Source organism: Zerene cesonia, chromosome 5 (assembly GCF_012273895.1).
Source record: "Zerene cesonia ecotype Mississippi chromosome 5, Zerene_cesonia_1.1, whole genome shotgun sequence".
Taxonomy (NCBI): Eukaryota; Metazoa; Arthropoda; class Insecta; order Lepidoptera; family Pieridae; genus Zerene; species Zerene cesonia.
Window position 1 is genome coordinate 372,341 of NC_052106.1, and position 17,950 is coordinate 390,290.

The 17,950-nt window shown below is 33.2% G+C and overlaps 2 non-coding genes across 2 annotated transcripts; both read left to right on the forward strand.

Annotated features, from left to right (window-relative positions):
• Positions 1-249: 249 nt before the first annotated feature.
• Positions 250-321, forward strand: Trnaa-cgc. Its single transcript has one exon. It is a non-coding gene; the product is annotated as a tRNA-Ala (tRNA).
• A 4,067-nt stretch (positions 322-4,388) lies between these two features.
• On the forward strand, positions 4,389-4,460 carry Trnaa-cgc. The gene has a single exon. It is a non-coding gene; the product is annotated as a tRNA-Ala (tRNA).
• The last annotated feature ends 13,490 nt before the right edge of the window (positions 4,461-17,950 follow it).

Consider the following 17,950-nt stretch of genomic DNA (forward strand, 5'->3'; position numbering starts at 1 on the left):
ACAGACTTCTTAAAAAGGAGGAGCTCAATTCGACTGTAATTTTTTTTGTGTTTGATACTTCTTAACTTCTGACTGGGTGAACCGATTTTGATGATTCTTTTCCTTTCCAAAAGCTGCTATTAATGTGGTCCCATTTGAATTCAGTTTAGTTCTTAAGAGTTTTATCCATAGTTTTAAAGTTCTTGAATTATAATAGAGTGGTTACTTTTTCTATATAATATACTTTTAAATTTGAGCTCCTGGGCATCCGGGGGTGTAACTCAGTGGTAGAGTGTCTGCTTCGCATGCTGAAAGTCCTGGGTTCAAATCCCAGCACCTCCAAACACGTGGATTTTTTTATTATTTCCTAATAATGCTAATTTTTATTAAGGTTATCATTAGACAAAAGTCGGTTGATTTTTTTTGTAAGTTCCTGTACCAATACCTGATTGGTTTGTTACAAGGATTTTTTTTTGTATAAAACAATATTTGTGTTAACAGAATAAATTATTGAAAAATATTTAATGTCGGCCATATAAAATTTGAAATTTGACATAGCATTTTACTAGCATTTTAATGTGATACCAATATTGATGAAAAAATTACTAATTAATCTGACGTTTTTTGGTGGTGGCCATCTTTGATTTTCATCAAATAAACCTAAGAACTATCGTCAGAAAATACATAATATTTTCCAAAAAATGTAAAAGGAAATCTATCTGAATAAATGACAATTTTTTTTTTCATATCCCACACCACAGATATCCAAAAATATAGCACCGCAATATAATGCAATAATTTTGAAATTATCAAACATCCCAATTTGGTAAAAAAAAGCTATAATTTATGTAAATGTTCGGTGAGGTAACCAAAGTATTATGTCACTATTGTAAATAACATATTGTAGGAAGTGTTATGTAACCTGACTCGTATATATGCCTAATTTGAGGTTATATTTATTGACTATTTTCTTTTTGCCGCCAAAAAAGATGTCAATGATATATCGCCTAAACGGATGTAACAATTAGCAGATGTATGGTGTAAGAGAAACAATCGTTTAGACTACATGTAGCTTTCATTAAAACTTATTTCATCATATAGCTTTTATTAGAATTTAATTGAATGTTAATATTTCTACAAACAGGGTGTTTTTAATCTAAACCATAAACAACGCTAAAAATAGGTTACTTCTAATCATAAAGAGTAAACTGGGAGAGGCTTGGGGGGAGCAGGGATGCAAATTTCGTATTTATCACACAGACAGACCGCCGCAGCATTAAATACAAAAAATTCAGTCAAAATCTAAAATTCTGCTAGTCACAAAATATCAGTTTCGCAGTCCATTGAGCACAATTCTATCTGAGCGCAAATAAATCAGCTTTTCGCCGGTATCGCGTATCGGGTTGGGGATCCGGGGGAAATTAAACACGTCAAAAATGTTCCTGGATAACCTGTCAGTTGCCGTTAAAATGTACGGTTGGAAAAATTGCTTTTTAGTTTGCTGAAATTCGTATTCATTGATGATATTACGATATTTTGTGTTTTTCTTCGCTCTTTATTTGGTTTTAACTCTTCACTAAATAGTATGAAACAAAGTCGCTTTCTCTGTCTGTCCCTATGTCCCTAAGTATGCTTAAATTTTAGAACTACGCAACGGATTTTGATGGAGTTTTTTATAGATAGAGTGAATCAAGAGGAAAGTTTATATGTATAATAACATCTATTCATCTGCTGCAAATTTAATGCGTGCGAAGCCACGACAAAAGCTAGTAGGTTATAAATAACGGATAAATAACATTGTAATACATGTATGTTAATTTTACCTATGTGTAGTGATTACAAGATTGTTTGGTTAAATTACCAGGAGCTGGTGTATCTTTTTGAGATTATATGGCTTGGTTTTACAACTACTTGATATCTTCTGATTAGCTCCATCACTTAAAACAGTGAATAATGCATAAAACATCACTTAAAAAAAGTACAATAAGGCTGTCAGAGACATTACTAGCGAGCAGTGAAACCGGCTCTAGTTGTTGTATGTTTATTAAAGAGTATACATAGGCGAAGCACGACTTTTTACGAAATTTTACCATATAGTTAATCAGGGTAAGTATAAACTAGTGTAATTGGAAACAATTCCCAATTTTTCTAATAAAACATCTAAGAAATTTCCTAGACTATAGTTTTTTTACAAAAGAATCATTAGGATATTTTTCCAATCACCCCATTTAACAATTACCCTGATTGACCCTGCAGTATAAAACACGAGCCGTTATAGCATTTATCAAAGAAAGCACGAAACAAATTGACAATTGAATATGTCACGAAATGGCGGCCCTCTGGAACGGTCGTGTGAAACTAATTGTTGTTTGTATCGCTCCGTGTTCTTGCTGATAAACCGGTGTTGCTAGGCGCGGTGTGGCCTACTATACCCGGACAGTCGAGTGCATAAGTGGTTTTCTATTTAGCTAGCTGCGCCGCGTGGTTTCACCTGCGGACGAACCCGCAAGTATTGTAGCATGTCTTATTCTGGTGTTTTTTTTTTTTTTTATGTCATAGCGGGCAGCTGAGCTGGTGGTTCGCCTGATGGTAAGCGATCACCACCGCCCATAAACATTCGCAAAGGTAGTACCTCTGTGAATGCGCCGCCCGCTTTTATGGGGGTAAGGGAAAAGGAAAGGATTAACGACTGGAAAGAAGGAATGGACTAGGACGGGTGAGGAAAAGGAAACGGGCCTCCGGCTCCCCCACTCACCGTACGAAACACAGTGGCATGCCACTATTTCACGCCGGTTTTCTGTGGGGGTGTGGTACTTCCCCGGTGCGAGCTGGCCCAATTCGTGCCGAAGCGTGCTCGACTCCCACAAATAATATCAAATCTCAAAACTTCACATTTACAATATTAGTAGGATGTATTTAATAGGATAGGTTAAACAATTGAGTAGAAAGAAGAAGAGAATACATACCGACTGAAGTGGATGAATTTTCTGCGAAAATGATTTGCAATGGTTACTGATGTGTGTAAATGTTCATGTAAATTTAAATAAGCTAGGCCCGAATTCCGCCCTGTGATAAAATTTTTTCTATCCTTAAAAAATTGTGTGTTATTGCCCAAAAGTTGCTCATCCAGCGATTAAATCCGAACAACAATATATGTATGTATTCAAATAACTCATCATCAACATCATATGCTCCCACTGCTAGGACACAGGTCCCCTGTGAGGTCCCAGTCCACAATCCACTGAGCAAGTAACAGACGAGCATTTTTTGATGGATTATATAAAACCTCACTTCTCAACCCGACAGTACATAAATGGCTGATGTTAGAAAGCGCCGGCGCCAGCTACCTCTCTTAAACTTAATTATCGCAACAATAGCAATTCGTATATATGAAAGTTGTCCGTCTGTTTGCGGACCCTACGATTTGTTACTCCCAAATTAATGGTACCGTATTTGATGGGTTTAATGGAAACCGTGTGATTGTATTGTAGCGGTTCTATGTTAAATCTATATTAATATTATAAAGCTGAAGAGATAGTTTGTTTGTTTGAACGCGCTAATCTTAGGTGTTCATCATCGTTTTAATCTATTGTGGGTGTCGAGCACGCTTCGGCACGAATTGGGCCAGCTCGCACCGGGGAAGTACCACACCCCCACAGAAGACCGGCGTGAAATAATAGCATGATATTGTGTTTCGTACGGTAAGTCGGGGAGCCGGAGGCCCATATCCTATTCCTTACCCTTCCCAGTCCTTTCCTTTATTCCTCTTATCAATCAGCATTTGTAGAAGCGTAAGGTCTGCAATTTCTATAATCTGAATTGCAATTAACCATGAGTAAGACCGCGGGGCACACCTAGTGGATGATAACTTTGATTCATTTATAACTAGCAGCCCTTAGTCACTAATAAACCCATCCTTCCTTTTGAATAACTCTATGCATTATAAAAACCCATTAAATTCTGTTTCGTAATTATAAAGATCTAAGCATAAAGACACACAGACGGCGGACAGCGACTTTTTTACTGAGACTGAGTCTGAGACTGTTTTATACTATGTAGTTATATTTATTTTTTGGTATAGTTTATTGCAGCTTTAAGGGCTTAGAAATAGTCAACCTATTTTTAGGTATTTTTAGGTAAAGAATATAGAGAACTTAGAATCTCCACCTTTTGTGAAGATGGTTCAAGCCTTAGCTAAACTAGTTTTTTTAAGAAAAAAAGTACTACACAAACATTAAATAAAGAAAAATCTCCTTTTTAATTGCTATTTATCTATTAAGTAATAAAAGAACCAACACTAAGATTTTTCTCAAATACGCGTATACCTACAGAGAACATTGAATAGATTTTTATTGTCTTGTAGACGCTTGAACGGGATTTAGTAGCGTAATTTCGACATGCCTCATATCGGGGGTGTAACTCAGTGGTAGAGTGTCTGCTTCGCATGCTGAAAGTCCTGGGTTCAAATCCCAGCACCTCCAACGTCAAAAAGCTTTTTTATTTTTGTTTATTTTAATGTTCACTTTTTTGATTCTTTAATATTTAGGTTTTATTTTAATTTTCATCATATTTTGCAGGAACCTTTTTGTTTTACAGGAGTTTTACTTTCTTTTTTAGGGATGAATTATTTTAAAACATTTTGCTATTGACGTTTCAAAGCTACCTACATATTGGGCATATGAATTTAAACATATTATTACATAATTTTTGAAATAACAATAAATTTAGAACATATAATAACATGTAATTATATAATTATGGATAAAAGTCAATTTAAAGAAGATACAGGATCACGAAAGATAGATTTTAGATAACAATGAAACGAGTAAATTATAAATTTACAAATTCGTTACCTTCACAGAATCACAATGATGTTATAATCTTTCCAAATGTTTACCTCTAACTGTTAGCTAGTTAAAGTTGCAATGTTCCTGCAGTAAATAACTTTTTCAAAATTAACTTCCACGATTTATATCCTGTTATCGCCCATTTATCAAATAACTTCTAGAAACAATCGTCAGCATACGAAAATTATAACCTAATCTAATATTATCAAAGTGCCAAGTGTGATCTTTAATTGATAACATACAACACGGGTTCAACAACCCGCCCTACATTTGGCTGATCACAGATGAACTGTTACTATGCGCTGCTATCCTATTAACTGAAATAATTCTACTAGCGAAACTAGCCCTTATCTCGTTTAGTTAACTACGATTTTCGCTTGCGATAGTTCTGTATCCCAAATGCGAGTGACACCGTACACATGTGGTTTGCATACGTCCATGTTTTATGTGCTTTCTCTTGTGATTTTACAACTTCTGGTGTAAAGGTTAACTTTTTATGTTGTAGGTTTATTGCTCCCTTCCTTACACTTTAAAGCTTGCTATTTTAAATAAATAATTAATAATAAAATTACGCCCAACAGAAAAGCTATATAAAGCAGATCTACCATAGTACAGTACATCCACCCTGTATAATTTAGTACTAAAATAAAAAGTAATTCTTTACTATAAAAACGGATTTTATTTTGATCTTAGATGACAGACCCACTCCCATTTCCATGATTGATATTGCTTTAAAGATGATCAAGCTCTCTTTATAATATATAACAATGGCATTAGGGAATTAAGGCTTTGCATTTATTACCAAAATAACGTATTTACATTTTTTTGCCATCGTCGGCCATGGTGCTGGTGCGTCGCCTGATGGTAACGTCCATGACCATTTGGAAAGGAGTAAGGTCAATTACAGACTTTACTCCTTTACATACAAAGGAAAGGAATAGCAAGAGGAATAAAGGAAAGGACTAGGAAAGGTAAGGAAAAAGATGTTCTTCTCTTTACTTTTTCAAGGTCTCCGGCTCCCTCACTCACCGAACGAAACACAGCAGTATGCGATTTCACGCCGGTCTTCTGTAAGGTGTGGTACTTCCCCGGTGCGAACAATTCGTACCGAAGCGTGCTCGACTACCACATACAATAAAACATTTATTTATGATACATCTACACACGAAACGACAGTCCACTACAAAACTTATTTAATTACATCGCCAAAATCTTGAAAGCATTTCATATTAAAACAGAAAAGATAAAATTATTGTAATAGCAACTTAATAAAAACATTTGAAATTCATATCAGCGTCTTAAGTGGCAGCCATTTTGTGAAATGTTAACTTCACAAAACAAGCAACTGGACAACATCTAGTAAAAAACGTTTCAACAACACTAATGAACTAATAATGTAAACCCATAAAATTAGCATTGAACAATAACTTAAAGAATTAATGATCCATCACCGAACACAAGGGCTTTTTAGACGAACATAGCGACCATTAATGCACCTTAGCCATTAAATAAACGATCTTGTTACTTGGTAATTGGCTGATTTATGGGCTTGTGTTTGTCTCTGATACTCGAGATACCGTTCAGTTATACGTCGATAGATTCAGTCGAATAGAGTAGCTTCTTTCCAAAATTGTACACGACAAATTTGCAAACTTTACGAAACCTTATTATATGTTAAACCAAAGAACACACGAGTAATAATATTACCAGCTTTTTACCAGCAGAAAGAATGTACTGTAAACAAAACAATATATAGTATTATCTCGTGTTTGATTTTACGCGAGTATTATACATTTAGAAATGAAAAACTTTTTAACGGATTTTAAACGCGATTTATTCATTATATTATTAACCCGACGTTTCGAACACTTTACAGCGAGCGTGGTCACGGGGAGACTGTCTCCCCGTTAAAAACCGTTAAAAAGTTTTTAATTTCTAAAAACAATATATACTATGATAATTGATAAACTTACTCAATCTCATATAAATAAAGGTCTATAGGTGTGTATTGTGCTTGAAAAGTTTTGTAAATATCACATGAATACTCAGATTAGAATGGAAAGGTATTTTCTAGTCTATTTCCTACTTTGAAGTAATGAAAAATGTAATATAATATATCCCCAGTTATTACACGGATAAATTAAACCATAGATAATATAAAATATTCTCAAGCATATACTTGAATATTTAAGAGATTGGACTTCTACAAACTATTTATTATTTATTTAAAACAATGAATGTATAATTGATGCACACAATGATAGACCTCGTAACGCCGTGTGAAACCTTCGCGTATTTAATTAATTCATATGTTAATAACATTCAAAGAATACATTACACATGAAAAAGTAAAAAGTGTGGAAAAGGACTAGTCATTACGGAGCCCTGTACCACCTAATCAAGGGAAACTACGAAACGTTTATTATCTGTACAATCATATTTAGGTACCTACCTATTTCGAACGTGAAATTATATGCCCACGGACCACACCTACTATGATATTAATCATCACTAGAATTAAAGGCACTTTGTTTAATTACACATATCATTTGTTCCTATATTACATTACAGGAAACTGTTTTCCATATTAACCCTATTGTTAGTAGGTGCCATACCTATATTCGTATTTTATTTTATAGTAGGTTTTTGCAGCGGCATTGCTCGCGTTAAATTCGGAGTAATTTAAAAGATGTTATAACATATAAACTCTTCTTCAATCACTCTATCTATTTAAAAAAATGCGTACAAATTTGTTACGCAGTTTTAAAAATTTAAGCATACAGAGGCATAGGAACAGAAAGAGAAAGCGACTATGTTCTATATAGTGGTTATTATTATAGAGACACGTTCGAAAAATTAGTGCATATAAAAATAATGTTTTGAGTAAATAAATATGGGACGATCATAAATAAATAAAATTTAAGCTATTATATAATATATATGTGCGCATTATGTGATAAATAATATTTATAGTCGAAATTCTAAATGAATAAGTAAATTTAATTAAAGATTTTGATGACCTCGATGCCGTTATGTTTTGCAAGTCTTCTTGGGTTAGAAATTTGATATAGTGTCTAGTATTTTGTAGACAAACCCTTTAATTTCATACCCATATCACAGTTAATATTAACTGGTATCCATATTAAGAGAGATGTGATTAAATATTTAACCCGCCATTTTGCCAGCTGTCATAGACTGATTTTCATCAAACATAACTAGAACACTCTCATATGAATCTATACAAGATAACATTTCTTTAACAGACCAGACAAAGTCGCAGACTCCAGCTAGTGTTCTAACAGCTGTAGTCTTGTGTTTCATCTTATATAAAACTCGCGACGTTTCTCTAAAACCTGACGCAATATTTTTTAATCAACGGAGCCGAGAAGGGCGGCCTGAGTTATGTCTTAAATAATTATATTATGATATATTTGACATCTGCTTTAAAAACAAAAAAAAACGCGTACATGCTTTCTAAAACAGGTTGTTATATAAAAGATGATTCGGAAACTTTATAGCGCTTTAAAGCTTTTTAGGTAATAAACTAGCTGTGACCCGCGGTTGAAACCGCGTAAGTCCGTATCCCGTAGGAATATCGGTATAAAAAGTGCTTATGTGTTATTTCAGTTGTCCAGCTATCTACGAAGTAAATTTCATTGCAATCGGTTCAGTAGGTTTTGCGTGAAAAAGTAATAGACGCACACATACATATGCATCCATCCTCACAAACTTTCGCATTTATAGTATTATTATTCGCCAATAGATGTCAGGAAGAGTCATAATAAATTGGGACTACTCAATCGCCTCCTATTTGTTAAAAAAAAACACGAATATGACATTTTCTAAAAAAGATTCCTAGCTAGATCGATTTATCGCCCCCGAAACCCCCTATATACTAAATTACATGAAAATCGTTGGAGCCGATTCCGAGATTCCAATTTTATATATATATATATATATATACAAGACTTGCTCGTTTAAAGGTATAAGATAAACATAATAAATCTAGATGGAACCACAGATAATATACTAGTATAACTAAAAATTGCTTGTACATGGATAGTATATTTTTACTACATGGTAATACAGTTTTATCGTCTAAAATATAAAATAAAGTGTTAGATAAATTATACAAATTCTGAAGCTAGCTGATTGTCACTAGTTAAAGAATGATTAACTGGATAGTTACGCTAAAACGTATGGGAAATAAAAAACAGGCACAAATATATTGATTAACATGGAGGCTATATTGATAAAAAATATCCCCATACAAAATTTGATAATGAAATTGTTAAAATTCCGGATATATTTCACATAACCCCAGCGCCGGTATCATTTAAACAAGTTAAAATTAAACATTAAAATGTACGTGACGGCACGGAGATTTTTGAGAGTCCTGTAATGGCTTATCTAATATTCAATTCGGGCCTGGCCCGGGTGGGACATAAATTTCAACTTGGAAGGCCATTCATTTTGCAATTATTACCGGTTTTTTATTTCACCCCTGCTCTTAATTACGATCAGGGCTGGCGCATGTTTGTATTGTCTGCGAAAGCGCGGACGGGTTATGTTCCCAAGTATCACTAGCTGTAAACCGCGGCGTAACTCGCGTGGTACACAGGTCAAAAGGGGCCTTCATGCTAATTCAGACTATAATCTATCTCTGTATAAAATTTCGTACAGATACGATACGCTGTTTCCGCGTGAAAGAGTACAGACACCCATCCATCCATGATTACAAACTTTTGCGTTTATAATATTAGTTGGAAACAGGATTTTTACGAAACTCATCCTGATTCGCTGGAATATAATGGAAAAATATGTGGAATAAAAGAGGAATTTATAGAGGTAAATAGTACCTCCTGGTAGCCACTACCTAACGTAGTATAGACTAATAATTATTTTTAACGATTCTCTCATAAAATGAGGGTAGAAGAAAAATTCATTTAGGGAAATCGTACTGTTGCGTATGCTGTTTTCTATATATCAGCAGACTTCTTTGCTTGTCAATTTGTATGGAAACTGCGTTCCGTAAGCCGATATTATGAAAATCTTCTAAAATTTAACCATTCGATTTGAAATTAAATTGAAATTCATGAAATTTTAAAGAATAGGAAGAACATTAAGGATTAAATTAAAATTAAAATTTCTTTTAACACAATTTAAATTTACATCTAATTGGTGACAACCCTAAATTATCAACCCTTTCACGTGCTACTATAAATATACGCCGTGATCCGAAAAATGTAACTTTATTTCATTAATTTCGGCCCCATATTTTAGATGGTTTAATTTGGAAGCTTCGATGTGTTTGATTTACGGTAATCGTAAGATAATATGAACATTTACTGAAACCATTTTGTTTTCCTCTTGTATCTTTACTCATACTAATAATATTGTATAGAAAATAATTCGGAATTTTGTATGTTTGTATAGGGTAATCTTTAGAAGTGCTGATTAAATCAAGAACATTCATTAAGAGAAAGCTACACTGTTCAGGGGCGGCATAAACAATTTTTTATTCCCGGAGCAATCCGGACGAAGTCGAGGTAAATATCTTATAGTAGATGTTTTAAAATTTAAATAAGCAACCCTTTATTTTAAAATTTGGCAACTATGAATATAAGTTATATGTATAATTTTAAAATATTAGTAATAAAAGACTAAAGAGTTTGTTTTTCTTTACATGTGCATATCTCAGGAATTATAATTGATCATATTTATCATACTTTTAAGTTCTATCTATTAAGATGTGTTTTATATATTTATATGAAATATTCATAAGTATCTGAGAACTATAATATAATTTGGTTGTAAGACCCAACATTCAATTATTTTAATTTTTTATGTATTATGTAATCTCTTTCTGACATCTATTTAGCTACTTATAGACAAATAAAACCTTCTTCTGATGCCGTTGGGTAAAAATAATGTGTTAACGCAGAGTGATAAGATACCAATACAATAAATATACATTGCACGCTTGAATAATTGAATCATATCAATCTATTATTTGCTTTAAACATACAGAAGGAAACTATTTAATCCCGACGATCTTATCTAAATCCAGGATAACATATTATTGTCACCGATCCTTAAATAAGTGTAGAAAATTTTAATGGAATCTGTCCGCTTAAAGTGGGTCAAAATCATGTTTCATTCAAGGAGTCGGTTATATACAAAATTACAAACGTACAAGTGAAGCTAATAAAAGCGTGCAAGCAATAAAAATACACCTATAGACCGGTATTAATTATCAAAATCAAATTCAAACTTTGATATTTTCCATTCGAATCTTATAAATCATAGGCAAATACTGAAGTTGTAGCTACAAAATGAAAACGGTTGCGCAGTCAATGTAAAACCCGCTCACGAACTAAAATAAACAGGAAACGTACACCGGACGGAATCGTTCAAATAAACAATATTAATTTAATATTCTCAGCGTTTTGAGTTATGGTGAAATTTCACAATCTCGGCTTTCTGTGACTAGCGCTATATCATGTTTGTTTTAATGAACGACAAAGGTGTTCTTTGCTAAATATCCGTACCTATATAAATTACTAGCTGTTCGCTCCGGCTTCGGCCGTGGTACATATATGTCATACAGTGATGTTGCAGCTTTCTAATGGTAAAAGAATTTTTGAAATCGGTGCAGTAATTTTTGCGTGAAAACGTAACAAGGATACAAAAATACAAAAGGTTAAAGACAATACAATAGGTAGATAATTACACATATAATATTAATTATTTAAAAGCACCGTATTTTCAAACGACATTCTTAAAAAATCGCAGACGCTTTTCAATTCAATATTTTTTTTTGTTTTCGAAAGTTCCGTGTGTTTTCATCCGATTAACGTGGTTCTTTTTTGTTCGATTTGTAGTCAAATTATAGTCATCTGATGCCTTTTTAGAATTTGGAGTGGTATGACGCTTATATTGGTAGGACGTCAGTGACTTTGAAAGTTATTATTTAAACTCACTTTAAATAGCTTCAAATACCAAATTTAATCGGCTTATTCTAGAGTGATCAACAAACAATATACTCGGATCATCATAAATTTAATGTTAATAAATCAAAAATAGCTTTAACCATAATAAAACCTTTAACACCTGCGTTTTAACTCGGGCAATAATAACAAAATGGAGCGATTCTACTTTTTTAAATAAAACAGATAAACAATAAATTTTCAGCGACAATGCACACGTAATGTGCTTGTAATAAAGAGGTCGTTGACATCAATTTAGTGTTAAAGTGCTTTTAAATAGATAAACGACTTAATGCCACCCACCTAGTGCATTAGGACCACTGATGCTGTGATTATATTTATTTTCTTCACAATTCTGCGACTATTTGAATATTTTATCTAGTCTGTTTTTGTCAATGTTATTCTCTTATTTAGATTTACATAGAATTTATATAACAGATTTTGAAATCGATTTATTAGTCGCTAGCTGTAACCCGCGGCGTCACTTGCGTGGTGTTCGGGTAAAATGTAACCTATGTTTTGCTTTTTTTATGACATCGCGGGCAACTGAGCTGGTATAATAAGTTTCGATTTAAATTTAATCTTCATTCGTTTTGGAAAATAGAATAATTGTTTATTGTTTGTTTGTAACTGTGTATATCTAGAAATATTTTCTTTGTTAATTTGACAAATTTAAAATACGAAGATGTGTTTATTTGTTTCTTGGCCTTTCATTCTGGTCGCAACTGAACGGTTTGAGGGTATAAATTTTGTGTGTACAGAGAGATGATTCCAATGACAAAATCTTTGCGTGTTCTACCACGCAGGCGTAGCCGTGTGTAAATGCTAGTTTCTAAGTTTATTTCTATTTTAATAGATCATACTCAAATTATTTGTTGTTTCATAACACATATCCTCATACATTTTATAACAAAACTGAATCAATTCAAAGGAAATTTGCTGGTGCGCAGACACAACCGTTCATTAATAATTTTATTTAATTATTGTATTCCCGTTCATTACGTAAGATCGACTTAACCAATTATAATTATTATATATAATTGAAGTACGCAATCATTCAACACTATATAAAAAATAAAACATAATATATTGTGTATTTTCCCAATCGAAAAAAACAAAATCCTTAAATGAAGCCATCACAAATCCAACAAACAGGAAAATGTATCTATAGTCGAATCCACTGACAGCTCTTAACATGTAAACACATGTGTAAATTTCACATGTCACATTTTACGTTTTAAATTAGGGCTAGTTTAAATGAGTGGTTAGAATTGTTAATTATACAAAGCTGAAATGTTTGTTGGTTTGAATGCGCGTGTCTCCGAAACTTTTTAAAAAATTATTGCACCGTATGAACGCGATCCCTGAGTGTTGAGTGTTATCTATACTAATATTATAAAGCTGAAGAATTTGTTTGTTAGTTCGTTTGTTTGTTTGAACGCACTAATCTCAGCAACTACTGGTCCGCTTTGAAAAATTCTTTCAATGTTAGATAGCCCCTCTATCGAGGAAGGCTATAGGCTATATATGTACCAGGGACGAAGCCGGGGCGGACCGCTAGTAAGTTATATATGTACTAGAGGCCATGCCGGGGCGGACTACTAGTGTACTGAATAAATAGACCATGTATTATGTAATTATGAATATAGTAAAATGCTCTCTTGTTGACATCTGTAGGAATGGATAAAACACAAATCTAGTTGAATCTTTAATTTTTATAACAAAAAATTTAATAATATGAAAAAAGTGAGCTAAAAGAGCATATAAAGTTTATTAGCAATTCTTCAAAAACAGTTTTGATGACGTTTTTATAATAATTGAGTGTTGCATTATCAAATTAAATATGGAGATATGGTCACCTCGACAGTTTATTCGCTCGTGTGTAAACAGCCTTATATACAAATCAGATTCTCATGTGCACTAAGATTAAATAACTGTATCGTAAATAATAACAGAATAGTTTTATTTTTGATGTTTAAAAGGAGATTAAGTGAAAATAAATTTAAACGGTTGGCAATTGAAATCTACATCTTCACTAATATTATAAAGAGGAAGAATTTGTATTTTTGTCTGTTTCTTTGTAGTGGATAAACTCAAAAACTGCTAGACCGATTATCAACATTTTTTCACCATTAGAAGCGAAGCCGGGTAAGTCCGTATCCCGTAGGGATATCGGGATAAAAAGTTACCGATATGTTATTCCAGTTGTCCAGCTACCTACGTACAAAATTTCATTGCAATCGGTTGAGTATTTTTTTGCGTGAAAGAGCAACAAACACACACACACATCCTTACAAACTTTCGCATTTATAATATTAGTAGGATTGTATTGTCACCCATCCTTAATAAGTGTACTAGGTTTGAAATAAGTCTGTCTCTTAAAAGTGGGTCAAAATATATATCTTTATGTAGTATGTACTAGCACCATACGCCAATATGTGTAGCACCATTAGGAAAAGGGATTTTTTTTTTAAATCGGTCAATCTGTTTTTAATAGAATCATAATAAATAAATATGTTTCCTGTTTATAAGTGAGTTATCTATCAATAATGGTGAGTTTTCACAATAGCGGAAAAGCAGTTTCGATAACGAGTTTATCTCAAACGAAATAATATATAAATAGCGTTATAATTGAAAACTGAGACATCCGCAATCTCCCCAGGGTCAATTCCTGGTTGTCACGCGTGTTTGTTTGCGCGTCACTCGCGATTCCGTGTTTTAATATAGATTTGGTTATTTGAAAAAATAGTTTGAATTCTGTTTGTGTAATACTTAGTGTAGAATCTGAATGTTACAACCGGCATTCAGTTTAGAAAATCCTAGGGTTTATCCTAAGCTTTGGAAATTTGATAATTAGTGAAATATTTACTGAGTACGAAATATTAGAGAAGGGTACTTGATGCTAAAATCTGTCTTCGGTTAAGTTTCGACCTAGAATTGAATTAGAATAAAAGTGAAGTCCCGTGTCCCCTACTGGGGTATGGGGCAGATGATGTTCATCTGTTTCACTGATCGATTTTCTTTACGGACAAGTAGGTGATCAGCCTTGTGTGTCCTGCCAGACCGAGACATTTTTTTATTTTACGCGTCCTCACCGGGAATTGAACCCAGGACCCCTCGGTTCTACGCTCACACGTTAACCACTGTGCCAAAGAGGCGGTCTAATTACAATAGGTAGTGTGAAATAGTCACCTCAAATTCGATCTAGTCTTTTTATATAAAGTGATTAACGGGAGATAAATAATAATATATAAAATATCTACATATAGACCTCTATGTATCAAAATATGTCCGAGTATATACGGAGACATTAAAAGCCGCTACCCCAAACAACTCGTGACCTACATCAACCCTTTTTATATTTAGAAACGTCCGAATCTTATTAATATTACGAATAAAACACCACAAAATTGCCGTCAAACATAAATCGCGCAGAAGCGGCACACCGAGGCCCGATTTGACATTGTATTTTGACAGTTCTTACAACACGCACATCAATTTATATCCCGTATTTATATCTCAACAAGCCGTAAAATATGTCGTGATCACGTCTAGCGCCAAGTGATTTTATAATAAAAACTGGTCTTCCTGTGAGTGTGTCCAACTAGGCCAGTAATAATGTTCTTTTCAGTGATTATTTATGCGCGTGGGCGTTAGATTGCGACCCACTTGCCTTGGATCGTGCTGAATTGACAAAGATTATGCGTGTGCGCAGAGGTCAATGGAACTTTGACATCTGATTGAGACAGATTATAAATTGATTTTGGCGTTATTTGTGCTCATGAAATTCGGTTTATTATTAATCGAATTGATTTTATTAAAGTATATATTTGTTCTTTGTTCTATTATCCTTGGTATTTTAAATAGCTTTCGTTTATATTAATTGTATGAACCAAAAAAATCTGACCACCATAAAGTTTTTACTGAATTGTATGTCTGTACATAGTCTAATCTATAACCCCTAGAGTTTTAACAATAAATAAGGTTAAACACTAACTAAAAACTGCTGACCTAGAATTTTTCGTGAGTGTGACCGTGTTACCGCTAATATATAGGCGAGATTTCTGTGTAGCTAGATATAAATCGCTTTCGCTAAATTACTTTAAAGCCCTATAAATATTGAAATAACACGACAAATATCATCTCAACACTCTTATGTTAATAAATGAAAGGAACTGATTTTATTTAAGTGTTTTTATATACGAATTTTATATGCATTTTTCTTATTATAATAAAAAAGATTCAAATAAGACAACACTCATCTAAACATGACCCCTTGCTATATAACCATAGATTAAAATGTAAAAACAAAACATTGTTATATAATATACACCATAATAGCCATTATACGTAAATAATAAAATATATAATGTATTTATACGTAATTCTGTTAATAACAATGAAGGTATTTCAAAATAACATGCACTTATACGAAGTGAAGCGTGGGAGTGGTATTTCTCCTTAACATGTATGGAAATATAATATATCATAATATAATAACCTAATTAATTATTATAAATAATTCTCAACCAAGAAAACAATATTAAACTTAAACTATACATAACTATTCTTTGTTTTAATAAGAGAAAATGAGAACTAATTCGTACTTGGAAACAAAGTTTGAGAACTTAAACTATTTTAAAGAAAAAACTAAACAGCCTTCAGAATGTAAAAATTTGACCAAATTTAAATGGGCTATAGCACCGGCACCAACTTTCAAATACAATAAGAATCATGAAAATCGTATCACCCAGTCACGAGTTCTGAATTACCAAACGAAAAATACAACCATACAGAATACCTCCTCTTTTGAAGTCGGTTGATAAATTACACATCACTTCATAGTATAAAACAAAGTCACTTTCTCTCTCTCTCTATGTATGCTTAAATCTTTAAAGCTACGCAACGGATACTGATGGGTATATTTTAATAGATAGAGTAATTCAAGAAGAAGGTTTACATGTATGATAACATCTATTAAACTACTCTGAATTTAACGCGTGCGAAGCCGTGGGCAAAAGCTAGTTCAGTATAATTCAATAAAAATTAGTTTTTACTCTTCATTTCTAAAAAAATTACAATATACATAGTACAGATAACATACACTAGATAGCGTGAAAACTAAGGATAAAAACAGATTTCCTTGAATATAACAATTAGATCTACACCTGAGGCGGAAACCAATCTCTTCACAAACATAAGTAATATCTGTTAGAGGTCGCCAGATTGGGACCTTGTTGCAACACAAGACCTCTAAATTGTGTGCTTATTTACAGACCTTACCCACTACACGCGTATCGACGAATTAATTTCTTTTTTTTTTTCAATATTTTTTTTTATGTATTCTAGATATTTCACACTAGCTTTTCGCTCGCTTCACAAAGCAAAGCAAAACCTATATAGTACCCGTGGGACGTTCAGCATAAACCTATTATATGTCCTTTCTCAGGCTACCTACCTACCTACTTACAAAATTTCATGTTAAGCGGTTCAGTACTTTAGGCGTGAAGAAGCGACAGACACACATATTTAAAAAATAAGAATAGTTCAAAAAGTTGTATGGCTCAAAAATTCAAAACTCACACGATATAATAAACACGTCATAGGCGTTAGACTTTTTTATGTAGCCGGAATCACCACCGCCCAAGAAGATTTGCAGAGATGGGGCCGCTTTAATCGCGTTGCCCACTGTAAAGGGGAAAAGGAAGAAGAAAGGATTAACAACGGGAGAGTCAGAGGAAAATGAGAAAAAGGATACAGACCTCCGGCTCCCCCATAGACCAAAGGAAACACAGCCTCTCATTTAAGTGGATGGTAAATTATATACTGATTCTGCACAGTGAGTAAATCGTAAGGGCCATATTGAAATGTAACATAAATTATGCTAATACAGTATTATTGAATTAATAAGTCATATTTACGATTATATTATGTTATTTATTAGACAATGTTATTTCATCTGTGACACGAATCCATTGCAAGTCGAACTAATTAATACAGTTATGAAATATTGTCTAAATTGTATTTCTGTAGCAACAGCCCTACTATTTCTGTGAATTACAGATTCCGCTAGTCTCTGCTGAATTCAGCTGCCATATTCTAGAAACGATAAATTATAATTTATGATATTACAGA